The sequence below is a fragment of the Colobus angolensis genome, unplaced genomic scaffold (assembly GCF_000951035.1).
Source record: "Colobus angolensis palliatus isolate OR3802 unplaced genomic scaffold, Cang.pa_1.0 Scaffold159, whole genome shotgun sequence".
Lineage (NCBI taxonomy): Eukaryota > Metazoa > Chordata > Mammalia > Primates > Cercopithecidae > Colobus > Colobus angolensis.
This window is the reverse complement of record NW_012114699.1, coordinates 3,940,361-3,958,725: the sequence shown is the minus strand read 5'-3', so window position 1 is coordinate 3,958,725 and position 18,365 is coordinate 3,940,361.

The window sequence follows — 18,365 nt, the reverse complement described above, 5'->3', positions numbered from 1 at the left end:
TATATACCCAGTAATGGGACAGCTGGGTCAAATGGTATTTCTAGTTCTAGATCCTTGAGAAATTGCCACACTGTCTTCCACAATGGTTGAACTAGTTTACAGTCCCACCAAGAGTGTAAAAGTATTTAACGGCTGCCCTGCTAAGTTGCAGATTTGCATGGTGTCTGTAGCCCCTTTATTGTGGCCATTTTTTTTTTCTGATTTGGAATAGGAACATTTACCCAATGCTTACACCTGCATAGTATCTTGGAAGTAACTAGCTTGTTTTTCATTTTACAGGCTCATAGGCAGAAAGGACTTGTCTTATCTCAGATGAGACTTTGAACTTGAACTTTTGGGCTAATACTGTAATGAGTTAAGCCTTTGAGGGACTGTTGAGAAGGGATAATTGTATCTTGCAATGTGAGAAAGACATGAGATTTGGGAAGTACCAGGGACAAAATAATGTGGTTTGGATTTGTGTCCCAACCCAAATCTTATGTTGAATTGGAGGGGTTGGGGGCCTGGTAGGATAGGAGGTGAATGGATCATGGGGGTGGATTTCCCCCTTGCTGTTTTCAGAAGATCTGGTTGTTTAAAAGTGTGTCACTCTCTCTCTCTCTCTCTCTCTCTCTCTCTCTTTCTCTCTCTCTCTTTCCTGTTTTGCCACTGTAATATGTGCTTGCTTCCCCTTCACCTTTCATCATGATTGTAAATTTCATGAACCCTCACAGTCATGCTTCCTGTTAAGCCTCCAGAACTCTGACTCAATTAAACCTCTTTTCTTCATAAATTACCCAGTCTCTGGTAGTTGTTTATAGCAGGTGAGAATGGATTAATACAAATACTTAAATCTAAAATCTCAAACTGTGAAACTGCTGAAAGAAAACATTGGGAAAAATCTCTAGGACGTTAGTTTGGGCACAGATTTCTTGAGTCATACTCCACAAGCACAAGCAACCAAAGCGAAAATCAACAAATGGCATCACACCAAGTTAAGAAGCTTCTGCCCAGCAAAGGGTACCACCAAAAAAGTGAAGGAACAACTCACAGAATGGGAGAAAATGTTTGCAGACTACCCATCTGACAAGGCAATAATAACCTGAATATAATAGGAGCTCAGATTATTTTGTAGGCAAAAATGTAATAATCTGATTTAACAACAAGCAAAAGATCTTAATACACATTCCTCAAATGAAGACATACAAATGGCACTTCAGTGCATCAAAAGGGCTCAACATCATTGATTATCAGAGAAATACAAATCAAAACTACAAAGGGTTATCTCACCCAGTTCAAATGACTTTTATCCAAAAGACAGGCAATGACAAGCACTTTCGAGGATGTGGAGAAAATGGAACACTTGTACCCTGTTGATGAGAATTTAAGTTAGTATGACAACTATGAAGAACAATTTGAAATTTCCTCAAAAAACTAAAAATGGAGCTTCCATATGTTTCAGCTATCTCACTGCTGTGTATATGCCCAAAAAGAAAAGAAATCAGTATACCGAAAAGATATCTGCACTCCCATGCTTGTTACAGCACTGTTCACAATATTCAAGATTTGGAAGCAATCTAAGTGTCCATCAATGGGTGGACAAAGAAAACATGGTAATTATACACAATGGAGTACTATTCAGCCATAAAAAGAATAAGATCCTGTCATTTGCAACTGCATGGATGGTACTGGAAGTCATTATGCTAAGTGAAATAAGGCAGGTATGGAAAGACAAACATCAATTGTTCTCACTTATTTTGGGAATCCAAAAATCAAAATAATTGAACTTATGGAGATGGAGAGTTAAAAGATGGTTACCAAAATCTAGGAAGTGTAGTGGGGTGGTGGTGCAGAGGTGGGAAAGGTTAATGTGTACAAAAAGCAGTTAAAACTAATGAATAATATCTAATGTTTTATACCACAACTTTATTCAATAGTAATTTAATTGTACATTTTAAATTAACTAAAATAGTAGAATTGGATTGTTTGTGACACAAAGAATAAATGCTTCAACGCATGGATGCCCAATTTTCCTTGATGTGATTATTACAAATTGGATGCCTGTACAAAAACATGTCATGTATTGCATAAATACATACACCTACTATGTACCCACATAAATTAAACACAAAACATTTTTAAAAGAAAATAATAAAGATGAATTATATTTTTATACATGACGTTTCTCAGGATTCCTCACAGCATCAGTAACGGAAACATTGAAGCAAGGGAGGAGCTGTTTGTACCTCATAAATTGAGGATGTTTGACTCTCAAAATTTGTTCTTTCTTTAACTATGAATGTTATTATATTGTGAAACACTATATTAGAAGATATTCTAAAGTTCATTTCAAAATAAATTAGGTATGGGTGGAAGTGTATTGATGTATATACGAAATAAGATTGATCACTAATAAATAATTATTTTTCCTGGATGATGAACATGGGGATTTTTTTAGGCTGTTCTTCACTTTTATTTAAGTTTGAAATTTTCCTAATAAAAAGGAAAAATAGAAACAAATGCTCTAAAATAAATATATAAATTTAACTGTCAGGCATTGAATCCAGGGAGTTAGCAGCTACATTGGAGTTATTCAGAGGGACTAACAGGAGATAGAAGATAGATAGACAGATAGATAGATAGATAGGTAGATAGCTGAATAGATAGATAGATAGATAAGAGGTACTTATTAAGGGACTCATCTCATGTGATTATGAAGGCTGATAAGTCTTATGATAGGCAGCCTGCAAACTGGAGACCTGAGATTCCAGTAATGTGGCCCAGTCCACACCAAAAGGTTTTGGAACCAATATGTCAATGGTATAACTCTCATTCTGGAGCCAAAGGCCTAAGAACGCTGAGGGTAGCAGGGTGGAACTGGGGCAAGTCCTGAAATTCAAAAACCTGGAGAGCCTGAATTTCTGATGTCTAAGGACAGGTAAAAAAAGTATATTCCAACTCTAGGAGACAAAAGAAATTATCTTTTTGCTCTATATGTCTCCCCAGCTGATTACATGATGACCGCCACATTGAGGGTGAGTCTTCCCCACTTAATCACTGACTCACAGGACAGTCTCCTTTGGAAAAACCCTCTCAGACTCACTCAGAACTAATTCTTTACCAGTTCTCTAGGTAATCATTAATCCAGTCAAGTTGACAGTTAATATTAACCATCACAGCAGCTAAAATACATTCAACACAGCGAGACTGTGAGTAGACCACAACAGAGCCACATAAAGTCATAATTTGTTACATCTGAAAATCTGGAGGGGAGTACCTAGGAAACGTGGACCTAAACTTCAAGATATATACATATATATCTCACAGTTAAAATACATACGAAGGCCAAACACCCACCACCATGTAAGCAAAACTGAAGTTATCCTGATTTCCTGGAAATGCTTTCTCTAATCACAAACACAAAAGCTAAGCTTTGTTTATTTGTTAGTGAAATTAAACCAATCAACTATGGACAAATCAGCTTAAATAGCTCTGTTTGCTCTAAAAAATGTTTAATGTATCACAGTGAAAACTAGAAAGCACTGCTAAAAGAAATCATAGATGACATGGGCAAATGGAAACACATCCCATGCTCATCGATGGGTAGAATCAATATTGTGAAAATGACCATACCGCCAAAAGAAATTTACAAATTCAATACAATTCCCATGGAAATATTACCACCAGTCCTTACAGAATTAGAAAATACAATTTCAAAATTCATATGAAACCTAAAAAGAGCCCACATAGCCAAAGTAAGACTAAGCAAAATAACAAATCTGGAGGCATCACAGTACCTGATTTCAAACTATACTATAAGGCAATAGGCACCAAAACAGTGTGGTACTGACATAAAAGTAGACACATAGACCAATGGAATAGAATAGAGAACCCAGAAATAAACCCAAATACTTACAGCTAACTGATCTTTGACAAGGCAAACAAAAGCATAAAGTGGGGAAAAGACACCCATTTCAACAAATGGTGCTGGGATAATTGGCTAGCTTCATGTAGGAGAATGAAACTGCATCCTCATCTCTCACCTTATACAAAAATCTACTCAAGATGGATTAAGGACTTAAACCTAAGACCTGAAACTATGAAAATTCTAGAAGGTAACATTAGAAGAGCCCTTCTAGACATTGCCTTCGACAAGGATTTCATGTACAAGAACCCAAAAGCAAATGCAATAGAAACAAAGATAAATAGCTGGGACATAATTAAACTAAAGAGCTTTTGCACAGCAAAAGGAACAGTCAGCAGAGTAAACAGATAATCCACAGAGTGAGAGAAAATATTCACAATCCATATATCTGACAAACGACTAATATCCAGAATCTACAATGAACTCAAACGAATCAGTAAGAAAAAAACAAACAGTCCCATCAAAAAGTGGGCCAAAGAGATGAATAGACAATTCTCAAAAGAAGATATACAAGGAGCCAACAAACATATATAGAAACGTTCAACATCACTAATGATCAGGGAAATGCAAATCAAAACCACAATATGTTACCACCTTATTCCTACAAGAATGGTCATAATAAAAAGAAATTAAAAAAAAAAACCTGTAGATATTGGCATGAATGTGGTGAACAGGAAACATTTCTACACTGCCGGTAGGAATGCAAACTAGTACTGCCACTATGGAACACAGCGTGGAGATTCTGTAAAGTCCTAAAAGTATAACTACCATTTGATCCAGCAATCCCACTACTGGGTATCTACCCAGAGAAAAATAAGTCATTATTCGAAAAAGACACTTGCACATGCATGTTTATAGCGGCACAATTCACAATTGCAAAATCTTGGAACCAACCTAAATGCCCATCAATCAATGAGTGGATAAAGAAACTAATATTCCTATATATATATATTAGGCAGCTATTAAAAAGGAATGAATTAACAGTATTTGCAGTGACCTGGATGAGATGGGAGACTATTATTCTAAGTGAAGTAACTCAGGAATGGAAAACAAAACACTGTATGTTCTCACTGATATGTGGGATCTAAGCTATGAGGATGCAAAGGCATAACAATGACACAATGAACTTTGGGGACTTGGGGGAAAGAGTGTAAGGGAAGTGAGGGAGAAAAGACAACAAATAGGGTGCAGTGTATACTGCTTAGGTGATGGGTGCACTATAATCTCACAAATCACCGCTAAAGAACTTACTCATGCAACCAAATACCACCAGTACCCCAATAACTTATGAAAAAAATAAAAATAAAAAATAAAAATAAAGAAAACAGTGAATCGCAATAAAGGTGAAAATAGTTCCTCCTTTACAGTATATAAATTGTGCTGTAACTGCTCTAAGACAAGCTTCTTACTACTTGGTTTAAAGTTTCCTGGATTGAGATCTATACGTTTTGTATGGCAATAAACTTTAATTTTTTTCTAGCCTGATGTAATTTGTGACATACATCTAGCTACCTACCCATCTATCTAGCATCTATCTATTTATTATCTATCTATCTATCTATCTATCTATCTATCTATCTATCTATCTATCTATCTATCTATCTATCTATCTATCTAGTTGCCTCCTATGCTCCAGGCCAGAGAAGTGACCAGAAACTCAAGAAAAAAAAACGAGCAAATTCGTTGTTTTTAAGTTTTCAATTCTTCTGGAAGTCATAGACAAAAGAAAAAAAAAAAAGAGAGAAAATAACAAAATCATACACTGTTAGTTTATCCATGAAGAAAAATAAAAGCCACTTTAAAAACAGAAAATAATGGGGAACTGGAAGTTTTGGTGAAGTTAGATTGGAAACTATTTAACACAAGATGATAATAGAAGTCCTCTCTGAAATTGGGAAGGAAGTTAACATGATACGGTATTTTGAAACTTGTTGGATAAAAGCTAGTAAATGTCGGCCGGGCGCCGTGGCTCACACCTGTAATCCCAGCACTTTGGGAGGCCGAGTCAGGTGGATCACAAGGTTAGGAGATCGAGACCATCCTGGCTAACACAGTGAAACCCCATCTCTACTGAAAATACAAAAAAAAAAAAAAAAAAAACTAGCTGGGCGTGGTGGTGGGCGCCCGAGATTGTGCCACTGCACTCCAGCTTGGGCAACAGAGCAAGACTCCGTCTCAAAAAAAAAAAAAAAAAAGTTAGTAAACATCAGTTTAATTTTGAACTCTCCCCTTTATCCTTCACCCTGCAATTCAAGTAGAAATTAAAGAAGAGAGCAGCATGTAAAATAAGAAAGAAACATAAGAAAACAAAATAAAACATATAATATCACTTTTCCAAAATTGCAAAATAGAAAGATCTGAAAGCATGTGCTTAATTGAATTTGGACTACTTCACTGATGTGGGTATCCCATACAACATATGTTGCAAAAGCGTTTCCAAGGTTTTTATTCCACACTGACTTATTCCACTGAGCTTCGTTCTGCAGTGACAACCAATCTCGGCACAGCAGGATACACACATTGGCTACAATATTTTCTTGCCTTGTCATTGGTTTATACATGGAAACAAAATTAATTTTGTAAATCTAGATTTCAAATACTACTATATTGTCTACTGATAGTACTATGCAGTCCTCTTTGTTTAGCCTTCTCGTGAAAAGCTGAAAAAATTGCATTTTCTAGAAAAGAGAAGCAGTGAAAACAAAAACAGTGTATCAAGAGTAAACACTTTCACATATTAAGTATGTGTGTTTTCCTTATGTTTAGGGAGATTATTATTTATCTTGTAGAATTAGTTAGAAAAGTAAGTATTTACATGTATACAACAAATAGCATGAAAAGCACATGCAATATACTGTGTTAATATCCTACACGGAAAAAAAAACTGAGTAGAAACATGATAATATCTGAATTATAATTTTATCATATAAGTAATGCCTTGCCATCATATCATTTTTACTGATTACCTAGCTCAGAGCAAAGAGTCATTACTTTCTTCCTGAAAGTATATAATATAAATAAATGGCACATACATAGGAAGAAAACAGAAGATGAATGGATATTGGCAGATGAAATTTTCAATGTATAGCTCTCTGAATCTGTCAAGAAAAATAGAAAAATTTTATCTTTAATCCATTGGTACAGTGACCACTTTTTCTTATTCCATGAAAGAACTGTCATGATTTACCCAGATTCACCTTTAGCAATCAGGAACTTACTTTTTCTGGTATTGAGGCAGCTGAAGGAAACTGCCTCACCCAATGTTCCCTTACTTGTGGCAGCCCACATGAAATTATTCATCAATGTGAAAGTATAAAGGCTCAGCCCCAACATCCGACTCTATTTGAGATAATACTGAAGGGCTATCCCAGCTCTGGAGTTCTCAACAGCAGTCTGCTAAAACCTTACTTGGGCTTATATCACAGCTTAGTTTCTCCCTCTGTCCAATAGTCCTTTCTCCCTCTCCTTTCTACAGGTATTGATTATAAGACCACTAACTAATAAACATGCCACATGCTAAATTCTGCCTCCTAGAGATCTCAGTTTGTGATAATGTATGAAAAGATTCTTATATGAGATTAATGTTACATACTTCAAAGGTTTTATTTATGAATACTGAAGCTTGCTATGAATAACCACAACACTATAATAACCAGAACATACTATTTCTCAGGGATTTTAATTAATTATACATATATTTTAATATAGACTTGTTATTAAAATAAGAACAAATAAATGTGGCCGTCTTATTATTATCTCTGCAATATGATCTCTATGCTTGATAGGACCATGATATACGTCAGAGCTAGAGAATATTTGAAAGTCTTTATCAATTTTAACAAATCCTTGTTTGTACTATATAGAAAATGAGTTTTACAGACGCATTTATTTATCTATTTTTTTTGAGATGGAGTCTCGCTCTGTCACCCAGGCTGGAGTTCAGTGGTGTGATCTTGGCTCACTGCAACTTCCACCTCCCGGGTTCAAGTGATTCTCCTGCCTCAGTCTCCCAAGTAGCTGGGATTTTAATTTTTATATTCTTAGTAGAGACGGGGCTTCACCATGGTGGCCAGACTGGTCTTGAACTCCCGACCTCAAGAGATCCACCCACCTTGGCCTCCCAAAGTTCTGGGATTACAGGGGTGAGCCACCGTGCCCAGCCAAGACGAATTTTAAAAGTGCCAGTAAGACAGTTGTTGTTCAATATTTTTATTTGCATTGACTTGTGATGTACCATTTCTAATACACGTAGTTTGAAATAAATTGTGGCTGATTTTTCTGCAAATAATATGCATTCAATGCCTTATTTTTAGCAGTAAGACTAGTGGTTGAATATTCATACCTGAAAAAAATCATCAAACAATTGTACCGACTTAAAGTTTCATTGCATAATTTCTGACTGATGAAGCTACAACTTTTTTTTCTTCCTGAAGACAATTCTTGGAGAAAATCACTTTGAAATGACGTGTTTCACAATGTAGCTTACTTTCAGCATCTATGTTCTGTTAATCAGCCAATCACGTGAGTTTTGAAGGGTGCTTTAACATTTTTTTTCATATGGAATTATTACAAAAACTGGAAGAATAGCTTATTTTGTATAGGAAATCACTAACCAGTCTAACTAGCTTTTGCACTACCTTAACTGAAATTCAAAACCTTTTAGACTTTAAAATACTCAGCTACAGAATTAACCATTCTCAATGTGTTATATTTCTCAGTAAAATTCACTATCCTCAATCCTAGAAGAATTGAAATAAGATTATCTTACAAAACTGAAATGACAATCTAAGTACCTATATGATGAATACTATAGGTGTTTTATGAAATGTAGGCCAGCATTCTTAATCCATGTAAGTAACTCAAGATAGAGTATAGTATTAATAAAATGATTAAAACAATCTTGGCTTTATTTTTCCCTTCCCTGCCACAGCAGTTGGAAAAGTTAGATTTCCCTTTTTCATTGTTTCCATCATTTTATTAGCCTGTTTTCACACTGCTGTAAAGAAATACTTGAGATCGGGTGATTTATAAAGAAAAGATGTATGATTGGTACACAGTTCTGCAGGCTGTGCAGGAAGCATAGTGGCTTCTCCTTCTGGGGAGGCCTCAGGAAGCTTCCAATCAGGATGGAAGACAAAGACAAAGCGAGAGTGAGACATCTCACGTGACAGGAGCAGGAGCAAGAGAGAGTGAGGGGGGAGGTGCTACACACTTTTAAATCACTAGATCTCATGTGATAACTCACTGATCATCATGAGAGCAGCACCAAGAAGATGGTGATAAACAATTCATGAAAAATCCGCCCCAATGATTCAACCTCTTCCCACCAGGCCTCACCTCCAACACTGGGGACTACAACTTGACGTGATATTTGGTGGGAATACAGATCCAAACCATATCAATCATGTACCACCAAAACCCATTACAGAGTCAGAGAGGTAGGTTTTGGATTGGTATGTTTTAATAGTGTGCTGTAGTCAACTTATACTCCCTTACAAGTGTGGATTGTGTGCTTCTTTCCCAGCTTCATGTTGAAATTGACCTGGTGGGAGTATGTGCTCCATGGGAGTTGGCAATCCCTGTAAATCAGAACTTTTATCTTTAAAAGAGCCAGTTGTCATTCCACTGCAATTCCCATATAACCAGTGATATGCTGGTAAGCATCTGATCCTCTGAAATGTATACAATCAACTTTCTTTAACTAGTTCAATCCAGCTCCAGCATACTGCTGAGTATAATTACATTGACTATTTATACTAAAAATTGTAAGATTATACTCATGGTTCTTTTATTATAGAACAATTTGGCACTATCAGCATAGTACAATTTTGAAAGCATCCAGGGAATAGCATGACCTTTTTGGTAATGATGCAGTGTACAAACCTTAGGGAATAAATTTTCTTCCAGATTAAAAATTCAGAAAATTATCAGCAGGGTGGAATAATTTCAAGGTTATTTTACCTAGTTTCACAACCCTTGTCCCTCTACCATCTTTATTTTTTTCTTTTACTTCTGGATAATTATTTTATTAGTCTAATTCTAATCCATTAGTTACAGAGAAAATCAAATAAAATAGTATATTCCTTGTTTTTCTCTTCAGAAGTTTAAAGTAAAACATAATTAATTATGAAGTATTTAAACATGGAAAATACAGACCATAACAAAAAATAATTACCCACAGGCCAAATTCATAAAGATTCATGTTTTGCTGTATTTGCTAAGGCTCATACTTTCACTCTGCTTTTGGTTAAGTAAATAAAACATAAGCCTTACTACTATCCCCTAAATCACTTTTACATGTTACTCCAGAGTTAACCATTACCTGAAATTGGCATGTGAGATTATCTCAAATGATCAATTTGTGTATTAATAAGTACTATTATTTGGTATATTAAAGAATTTGCATAAATTTTATTTTGTTTCCTTTTGCAGGTTTTTATTTTATAATTTATCAGTTTTAGATAGAACAAATATCATATATCTATTATATTTATTAATTTTAATTCAAACATAGATCAAATTCTAAAAAATTCACAACCATATACCCTCTAATTAGATTCAAGAACAGTTCTCATATTGGCATATTTTGTATGCTCTTTGTGTGTGTGTGTGTGTGTGTGTGTGTGTGTTTTCCTATTCTGTCATATGAAAAGGGAGTCTATTTGAAGCACACTATCTTTTAACTTCAATGAGATATTGTTCTTTAATGGGAGGACTGAAGGGAACAAGTTGTAGAGTCTTTTTCTTCTTCAATTTATTCAGGAACCTGCTGTTTGCTCTCTTGCTCTTTTCTTTCTTTTTACTATCGTTTTTCTCAAGGGCACAAACCCATTCTCTATTTTCTCTCCTAGAACTAAGTTTATCTAATACTGTCATTTTCAGTCTCATTTATTATACTTTCAAGTCCCTTTCATATATTTGGTGTTGTGGAATACCAAATGCCAAACTTGTGTTTAGTAATTTGGCTCTTAGCATTTTTTTGCTCTCCTTCTTAGGATAATTTTGTCTGTGCTTCATTAATTCTCTGAATTCTCTCACCTCTTTTCACTGTTTCCAGCATTCTTACTCTTGCTATGTACACCTACAGTCTTGTAGTCACAGCAGAAACTCTCTCAAAATTTGGTGTTTCTCTGTAAATGTAATTTGAAATACTAGTATCCTCTGTTTTCCAGTGGTCATAAGATTGTGGATTATGTGTGATTTTATATGATCTTTTTGTTGGTCTTATGATATATTGGTAGGATATATGACTTTAGGGTGATTCAATTCAGACGACCATACTTGTTCAAAAGAAACTGAAGCCTTTCATTGCCTTGTTTGAAATATTTCTCAAATTTTTGTTCCACACCTTAGAAAGTGTGAAGTGAAACTCATAGTAGTTTTCAATATTCAATGAGACAATCATCAGGCCTTGACCTCTAGGTCCTCATGGAGCAGGAGGCGGCATAACTCACCTATTTTTGTTCTGTTTTACTTATTCCATATCCTATATCTTAAATATTCTCCATATTATTATATTTTATTTTGATTTTATATTCTTTTTAAAAAACACAATACTATATGGAATTAGTTTATTTTTTAAATTTTCTGACATGTATTAGTTAACTTTCTCCAAGTTTTAATATATAGTGTGTTTATTAACTCAGTCCTTAATTTACTTACCATTATGAAATATTTTATAGGTTGAATATTTTAAGTTTTGTTATTAAATTCCTACTAAGGTTTGATTTATACATTTTTAGACTACATTATTTGATGTTTAAAATTAAATGGCGGTTCAATGAATGAAGAGATAAAGAAAATGTGGTATATACACACAATGGAGTAGTAATCAGCCATTAGAAAATGAAATTATATGACTTGCAGCAACATGGACAGAACTGGAGGCCATTATGTTAAATGAAATAAACCAGGCACAGGGAGACAGATACTGTATGCTTTTACTCACATGTGGGAGCTGAAAATGTTGATTTCATGGAGATTGAGAATAGAATGATAAATACCAGAGGCTGGGCAGAGTGTGTGGTTGGGAGGAAGAAATGAAGAGAGGTTGGTAATGGGTACAAACATACAGTTAGAGAGAAAGAATAAGTTATAATTCTCGATAGAATAGTAGGGAAACTGTAATAAGCAACAATGTATTGTATGCTTTAAAGTAGCTAGAAGAGACAACTTGAGATATTTCTAACACATGAAATTATAAATATTGAAGGTGATAGATATCCATCTTGACTTGATCATATTCATGTCACTAACGCATATACCCCATCAATATGCAAAATATGTGTCAGTTATTAAAAGTAAATGATTATTATAATTTCATAGTGAATAACTACCTTTATCATCTGTGCGATGGTGTCTGTGTGTGTGTATTTGCCTGTGCATAGTCTGATGTCTGCTATTATTAGAGTACATCACCATTGTCATGGTAGTACATATGTGGCACAACTTCCATTCTTCACATTTGCCATTTATATTTAAAACATTTAATCTTAAATTTTATTTTTTGTGGATACATAGTATGTGTATATATTTATGGGGTATATGGGATATTTTGATACAGTATAGTATGTGTATGCATTTATGGAGTTCACGGGGTATATGGAATATTTTGATATTAAATGTGGTTCTTTAGGGCTGGTTATAGAATGAGCAGATATATGGGTAAGAGCTAAAGGGTATAGTGTGTCTTTTTAATATAATAAAATTGTTATAAAATTGTATTTGAACATATATGAGAATATAATAAAAACCTTAGAAATATACAATTTATGTGCGTGAAATATATGGTATATATATTATATCTTGATAAAACCTAGGACATTGAATGAAGAGAATAATCTGCTCATGAAAGCCTCATAAATTGTCTCTAAAACTATTATTAGTTTTATTACTGTTATCTTTCATTAGAAGACCTAAGTCATCAACATTTGGGGTTAAGTTTTACCTAAATTAAGAACAGTTTTTGCACATCTGAGTTTAAAGCAAAGCAAAGTAAGTTCTTTTGAAAAAGGAGAGCAGATTGTATTCTCTCCATTGATACATCAGCCCTTTGAATCAACATAGTATAGTAAACTGAAAGTAGTGGTGGCTTTCTAAACATCAAAGATCAAATTATCTGTGAAATTATTCTACATAAATCAAAGGTAAATCATTTTACAAAAATCAGAAATCAGTGGTGTAAGAGACTCTTACTACCTCTATGGCCAAGTATAGAGACCACAGAGTCCAGAATCTAGTACCTAATGAGACATTTCACGAGAAGGATTTGTCTTTGTAGCACTGTATCTAATAAGATTGAACTAGTCATAAACTTTATGTCCACAATTGTACTATGCAAAATTTTAGAAAAATTACATCTGAGTTAAAAGTTTTCTAAAAATATAGTTGTCAACAGGAGAGAAATGTATGTGGTGCCATAAGAGCATCATGGGAGATTTTCTGCAGTCCTGAAAGTCTTTCCTGAGAAAGTGCTGAGGGGAGGTCCAAAGGAGTCCTAGAAATCAATTCAATAGAGGTGGGATGGAAATGGGGAGCTCAGATAGGAGAGTTGAAAATTGCGTGAAACGAGGCCAGAGAGATATGGCATACGTCAAGAATTAGGGTCCTTCTGCCAAAATAAACAATCTAAATTATCAAAGAAAAAGATTCAATGTGGACAAGCCCATTCAGAAGGCTTGAGAGAACTATACGCAGGACAAAGTGGGAGCTTCAGTTCATACGGGTGAAGGAAGATGGAGACAAGTGCAGAAATTTGAGATCTGTCATGATGTAAAACTAGCAGGACCCAGTGCTGGCTTAGATATGGAGGACAATGAAGCAGGTGTAACGGATGCCTCCAAGACTGCTATAAACATCTATTGAACACCTCCTATGTGTCAGCCACTGTGCCATACCCTGATGTCACAGCAGAAGAAGAGTTAGAATCAGGTTTGACTAAGAGTAATAGAAAAGTGAAAAATATTTATTGCTTCAATAAGATAGAAGGCTTTCTTTTTTATCTTGTCTTATTAAAACTTCAGTAGTTTGAGGTCCAGGACCATCCTCCATAAAACTGGAAAACATTCAGCATTCTTACTTGTCCAGGCAAGGCCTCCATTCCCAAGGTTCCCCAAGCTGGCTACTCCACCTCTGACCATTGTATGAATGTTCCAGCCATTAGGATGAAAATAATGAAAAGTAAGGGGCAAAGGATAAGGGAATTTTATGTAAGGAACGACGCAACACCTCTGTTTATGTTCACTGACTAGAATTCATTCACTTGAACCAGAGAACCTCCAAAGGATGCCAGGAAATGTAGTCTTCATTCTGGTCAGCCATATGTCTAGGTAAAACTTATCTTATTATGGAGGAAGGGAAAGATGATACTGAAAGACAACCCACAGTTTGGACAAACGCAAAAATAGACACAATTGTTGCACTTTTAAGGACGTAAAGCAGTTTGAGGTCAATGATTTTATTCTTACTAATCTGAGTTTTCTTCACTGGTCAAACAATAGGTTTTATACCAGGTGACTAATATAATTTCTTGAATTTCTAGAATACCATTATTCTAACTATAATTCCATTACAATCAGAAACTTTATAGTTGTTCATGCTTTAAAAGTATTGATAATACTTGATTTTTTTTTTTACAGGCAATCACATTTTTCTCAGGACACATTTATTAGTCCTTTCTTGCACTACTATAAAGAAATACCTAAAACTGGGAAATTTATAAAGAAAAAAGGTTTAATTGATGATTCCACAGGCTGTGCAGGAAGGATGATGCTGTCATCTGTTCAGAAAGACCTCAGGAAACTTACGATCATGGCAGAAGGTGAACAGGAAGCGGGCATGACAGAAATGGCTGGAGCAGGAGGAGAGGATAAGGGAAAGGTGCTACACACTTTTCATCAGATCTCATGAGAACTCTATCATGAAAACAGGACCAAAGGGGTGATGCTCGACAATTCATGAAGGAAACAACCCCATGATTCAATAACATCCCATCAGGCCTGACCTCCAACACTGGGGATTATAATTCAACATGATATTATAGCTGGGACACAGATCCAAACTGTATGATTCTTCCCCCGGCTCTTCCCAAATCTCACATCCTTCTCATATTTCAAAATACAATCCTGCCTTCCCAACAGTTCCCCTAAAGTTTTATTTCTGTCCTGTATTAACTCAAAAGTTCAAAGCCCAAATTCACAGCTAAATCAAGGCAAGTTTCTTCTACCTATGAACGAGTAAAATAAAAAACATGTTAATTACTTCTAAAACACAGTGGGGGTACAACAATTTGGTAAATATTCCCATTTCAATCTCCTTTGACACCATGGCTCACTACTGCAATGGTGGATGGGCTACCAGGCCTTGGGTGACTCCACCCCTGTGGCTCTGCAGGGTTCAGTCTCCATGGCTGCTATCAAGGGATGGCATTGAGTTCCTGCAGTGTTTTCAGGTGCAGGGTGCAATCTCCTAGTGGATCTACCATTCTGGGGTCTGGAGAATGGTAGCCCTCTTCTCACAGCTCCACTAGGCAGTGTGCCATTGCGGACTCTGTGTGGGGGCTCCAACCCCACATTTCTTTTCAATACTGCCCTAGTAGAGGTTCTCTGTGCAAGCTCCACCCTACAGCAGGTGTCTACCTGGACATTCAGGCTTTTCCATACATCCTTTGAAATCTAAGCAGAGGTTCAACTAAGCTTCAACTCTCACACTCTGTGCACCTGCAGGCTTTAACACCATGTGGAAGCTGCCAAAGCTTGTGGTTTGCACTCTCTGAAGTCACAACCTGGGCTGTACCTGGAGCCCTTTTAGCCACAGCTGGAGGTGGAGACACTGGGACACAAAAATCATTGCCCCAAGATTGTGCAGGGTAATGAGGCCCTGGCCCTGGCCCAGGAAATTTTTCTTCCCTCTTAAGCCTCTGGGCCTGTGATGGAAGGGACTGCCTCAAAAGTCTCTAAAATGCCTTCAAGGCCTTTATCTCATTGTCTTGGCTATCATTACTTGATTCTTCTTATGCAAAGTCCTGCAGCCTGCTTAAATTCTTTCCCTGTAAATTGGTTTTTCTTTTCTACTGCCTGATCAGGCTGTAAATTTTCCGAACTTTTACAATTTGCTTCCCTTTTCAATAGAAGTTTCAGTTTTATATCTTTTTTTCCCCACAAATATGACCATATGATTCTAGAATAAGCCAGGCCACATCTTGAATTCCTTGCTGCTTAGATACTTTTTTTCTGCCCTATAACCTAAATCATCCCTCTAAATTTCAAAGTGCCACAGATCTCAAGGGCATGGGCACAATTCAACCAAGCTCTGTGCTTATGCATAACAAAAGTGACCTTTTCTCCAGTTCTCAATAAGTTTCTCATCTCCGTCTGAGACCTCCTGAACCTGGCCTTCATTTTCAATATCACTATGAGCATTTTGGTCACAACAATTCAATTAGTCTCTAGGAAGTCATAAACTTTTCCTCATCTTGCTGGCTTCTTCTGAGACCTCCACATTCTTCCAATGTCTACCCATTACCCAGTTCCAAAATGGTTTCACATTTTCAGGAATGTTTATAGGAACGCTTCACTCCTCATTACCAATTTTCAATATTAGTTTGTTCTTGCATTGCTATAAGCAAATACCTGAGAGTAGGTAATTTACAAAGATAAGACGTTTAATTGGCTCATGCTTTTGCAGGCTGTACAGGAAGCATGATGCTGGCATCTGCTTAGGGAAGCCTCCAGATAATTACAATTGTGGCAGAACGTAAAGGAGAAGAAGACATACATTACATGGCCAGATAAGGAGGAAGAGGAGAGGATGGAGGTGCCACATCCTTTTAAGAAACAAGATATGAGAATAACTCCAAAGGGATGGTGCTAAAGCATTCATGAAGGATCTACCCCTATGATCCAATCATCTTCCACCAGGCCCCACCTCCACCATTGGGGATTACAATTCAACATGCAATTTGCATGAGGACACAAATTCAAACCATATCAACATATAATAATATTTCCTATGTGAAAGCAGTAAGAATCAAAATTGAATCACTCGTGTTAAAAAACAATACGAAAACAACAAAAGACTGAAAAAAAGAGTCAGGAAAACCATGAAGGGAGATTTCTTGTGCAAATTCCAGATGATGAGCACTATTGCTCTGTAAAAAGACTTTGCAAAGCACTGAACCTTGCACAAAGGCCACTGTAACCTTAGAGATAATACATTTGTGAGGACATAGACCCAGCACCTGCCTGCCTATCCTTGAACTGGTGCCACCCTTGTAATTGAGCCTTGTAGCCAAGCATATTATCTCAAAACAAGTATGTGATCCTCCTACTTGACTTTTAAAAACCTTTGTCTTCCTTCATCTTCCTGAAAGTGCTCACAGTTTATTATAGCACATGTATTGTCAAAATAATACCCTATCCCCAAATAAATATAATTGTCTTTTAGAGATCTTTTTTATTCTTTGTTATTTAGATTGACACCTATAATGCTTTTCTTTGTTAAGGGTGAACTAAATGGAATCAGTAAAATGTGATGGTTTTCCTGGCTTATTATGCATTTTATGCCTTTGTTTTGTGGAAAACCAAACATTAATACAGTATGAGAATGTAAAAGACATGCAGTTTAACTGCGCACCTCCTTTTTTCCAGTGAAGTAATTGCTGAATGATAAAATGAGGGCAAACTTATAGATGCAAACTATGAGGCAATTTTTAGAAAATATCTCTGTCCTGGGATTTTTTCTTTTTAAATTCAAATTCCAGTGGTTGGAACTTGAGTTCCCACGTGTCTCGTCACTGTGGGCTAAAGGACTCTGGGGTTCTAAACAAACTTGAAAGGCAGTGTAGGCTACAAGGACTGCAACACCTGTGGGAGTCCTAGTGCTTAACTGAGCCCAGAGACAGTGGACTAAGGCAGCACTCACAGATGTCAGCTGTGGAGGCTAAGGAAGTGCTAGCATCACCCCTTCCCTAACTCTGGATGCATCGAAGCACACCACTTTCTTCCACCTGAGGAGAAGAGAGGGAAGAGTAGGGAGGACTTTGTCTTGCATCTTGGATATCAACTCAGCTACAGCAGGATAGGGCATGGGTCAGAGTAATGAGCCCCCCTTTCCAGACCGTAGTTCCTGGACATTTCTAGACACAACCTGGGCCAGAAAAGAAATCACTGCCTTGAAAGCAAATACCCAGTCTGGATAGCCTACAACGCTTGCTAAGTGAAGAGCCCTTGGGCCCTGAATAACCAGAAGCAATATCCAGGTACTACATCAAGGGCTTTCGGTGAGAGTTTGGAACTTGGTGACTTCTGGTACCAGCTCAACCATAGGGACATAGAGCACCAAGTGGGCTCTTGAGGTTCTCAATTCCAGGATGGTTTTGCACAGCACTTCTGAACCTACCCTGGGCTAGAGGGGAGCTCACTGCCCTGAAGGTGAGCCCCAGGCCAGACAGCATTCACCACAA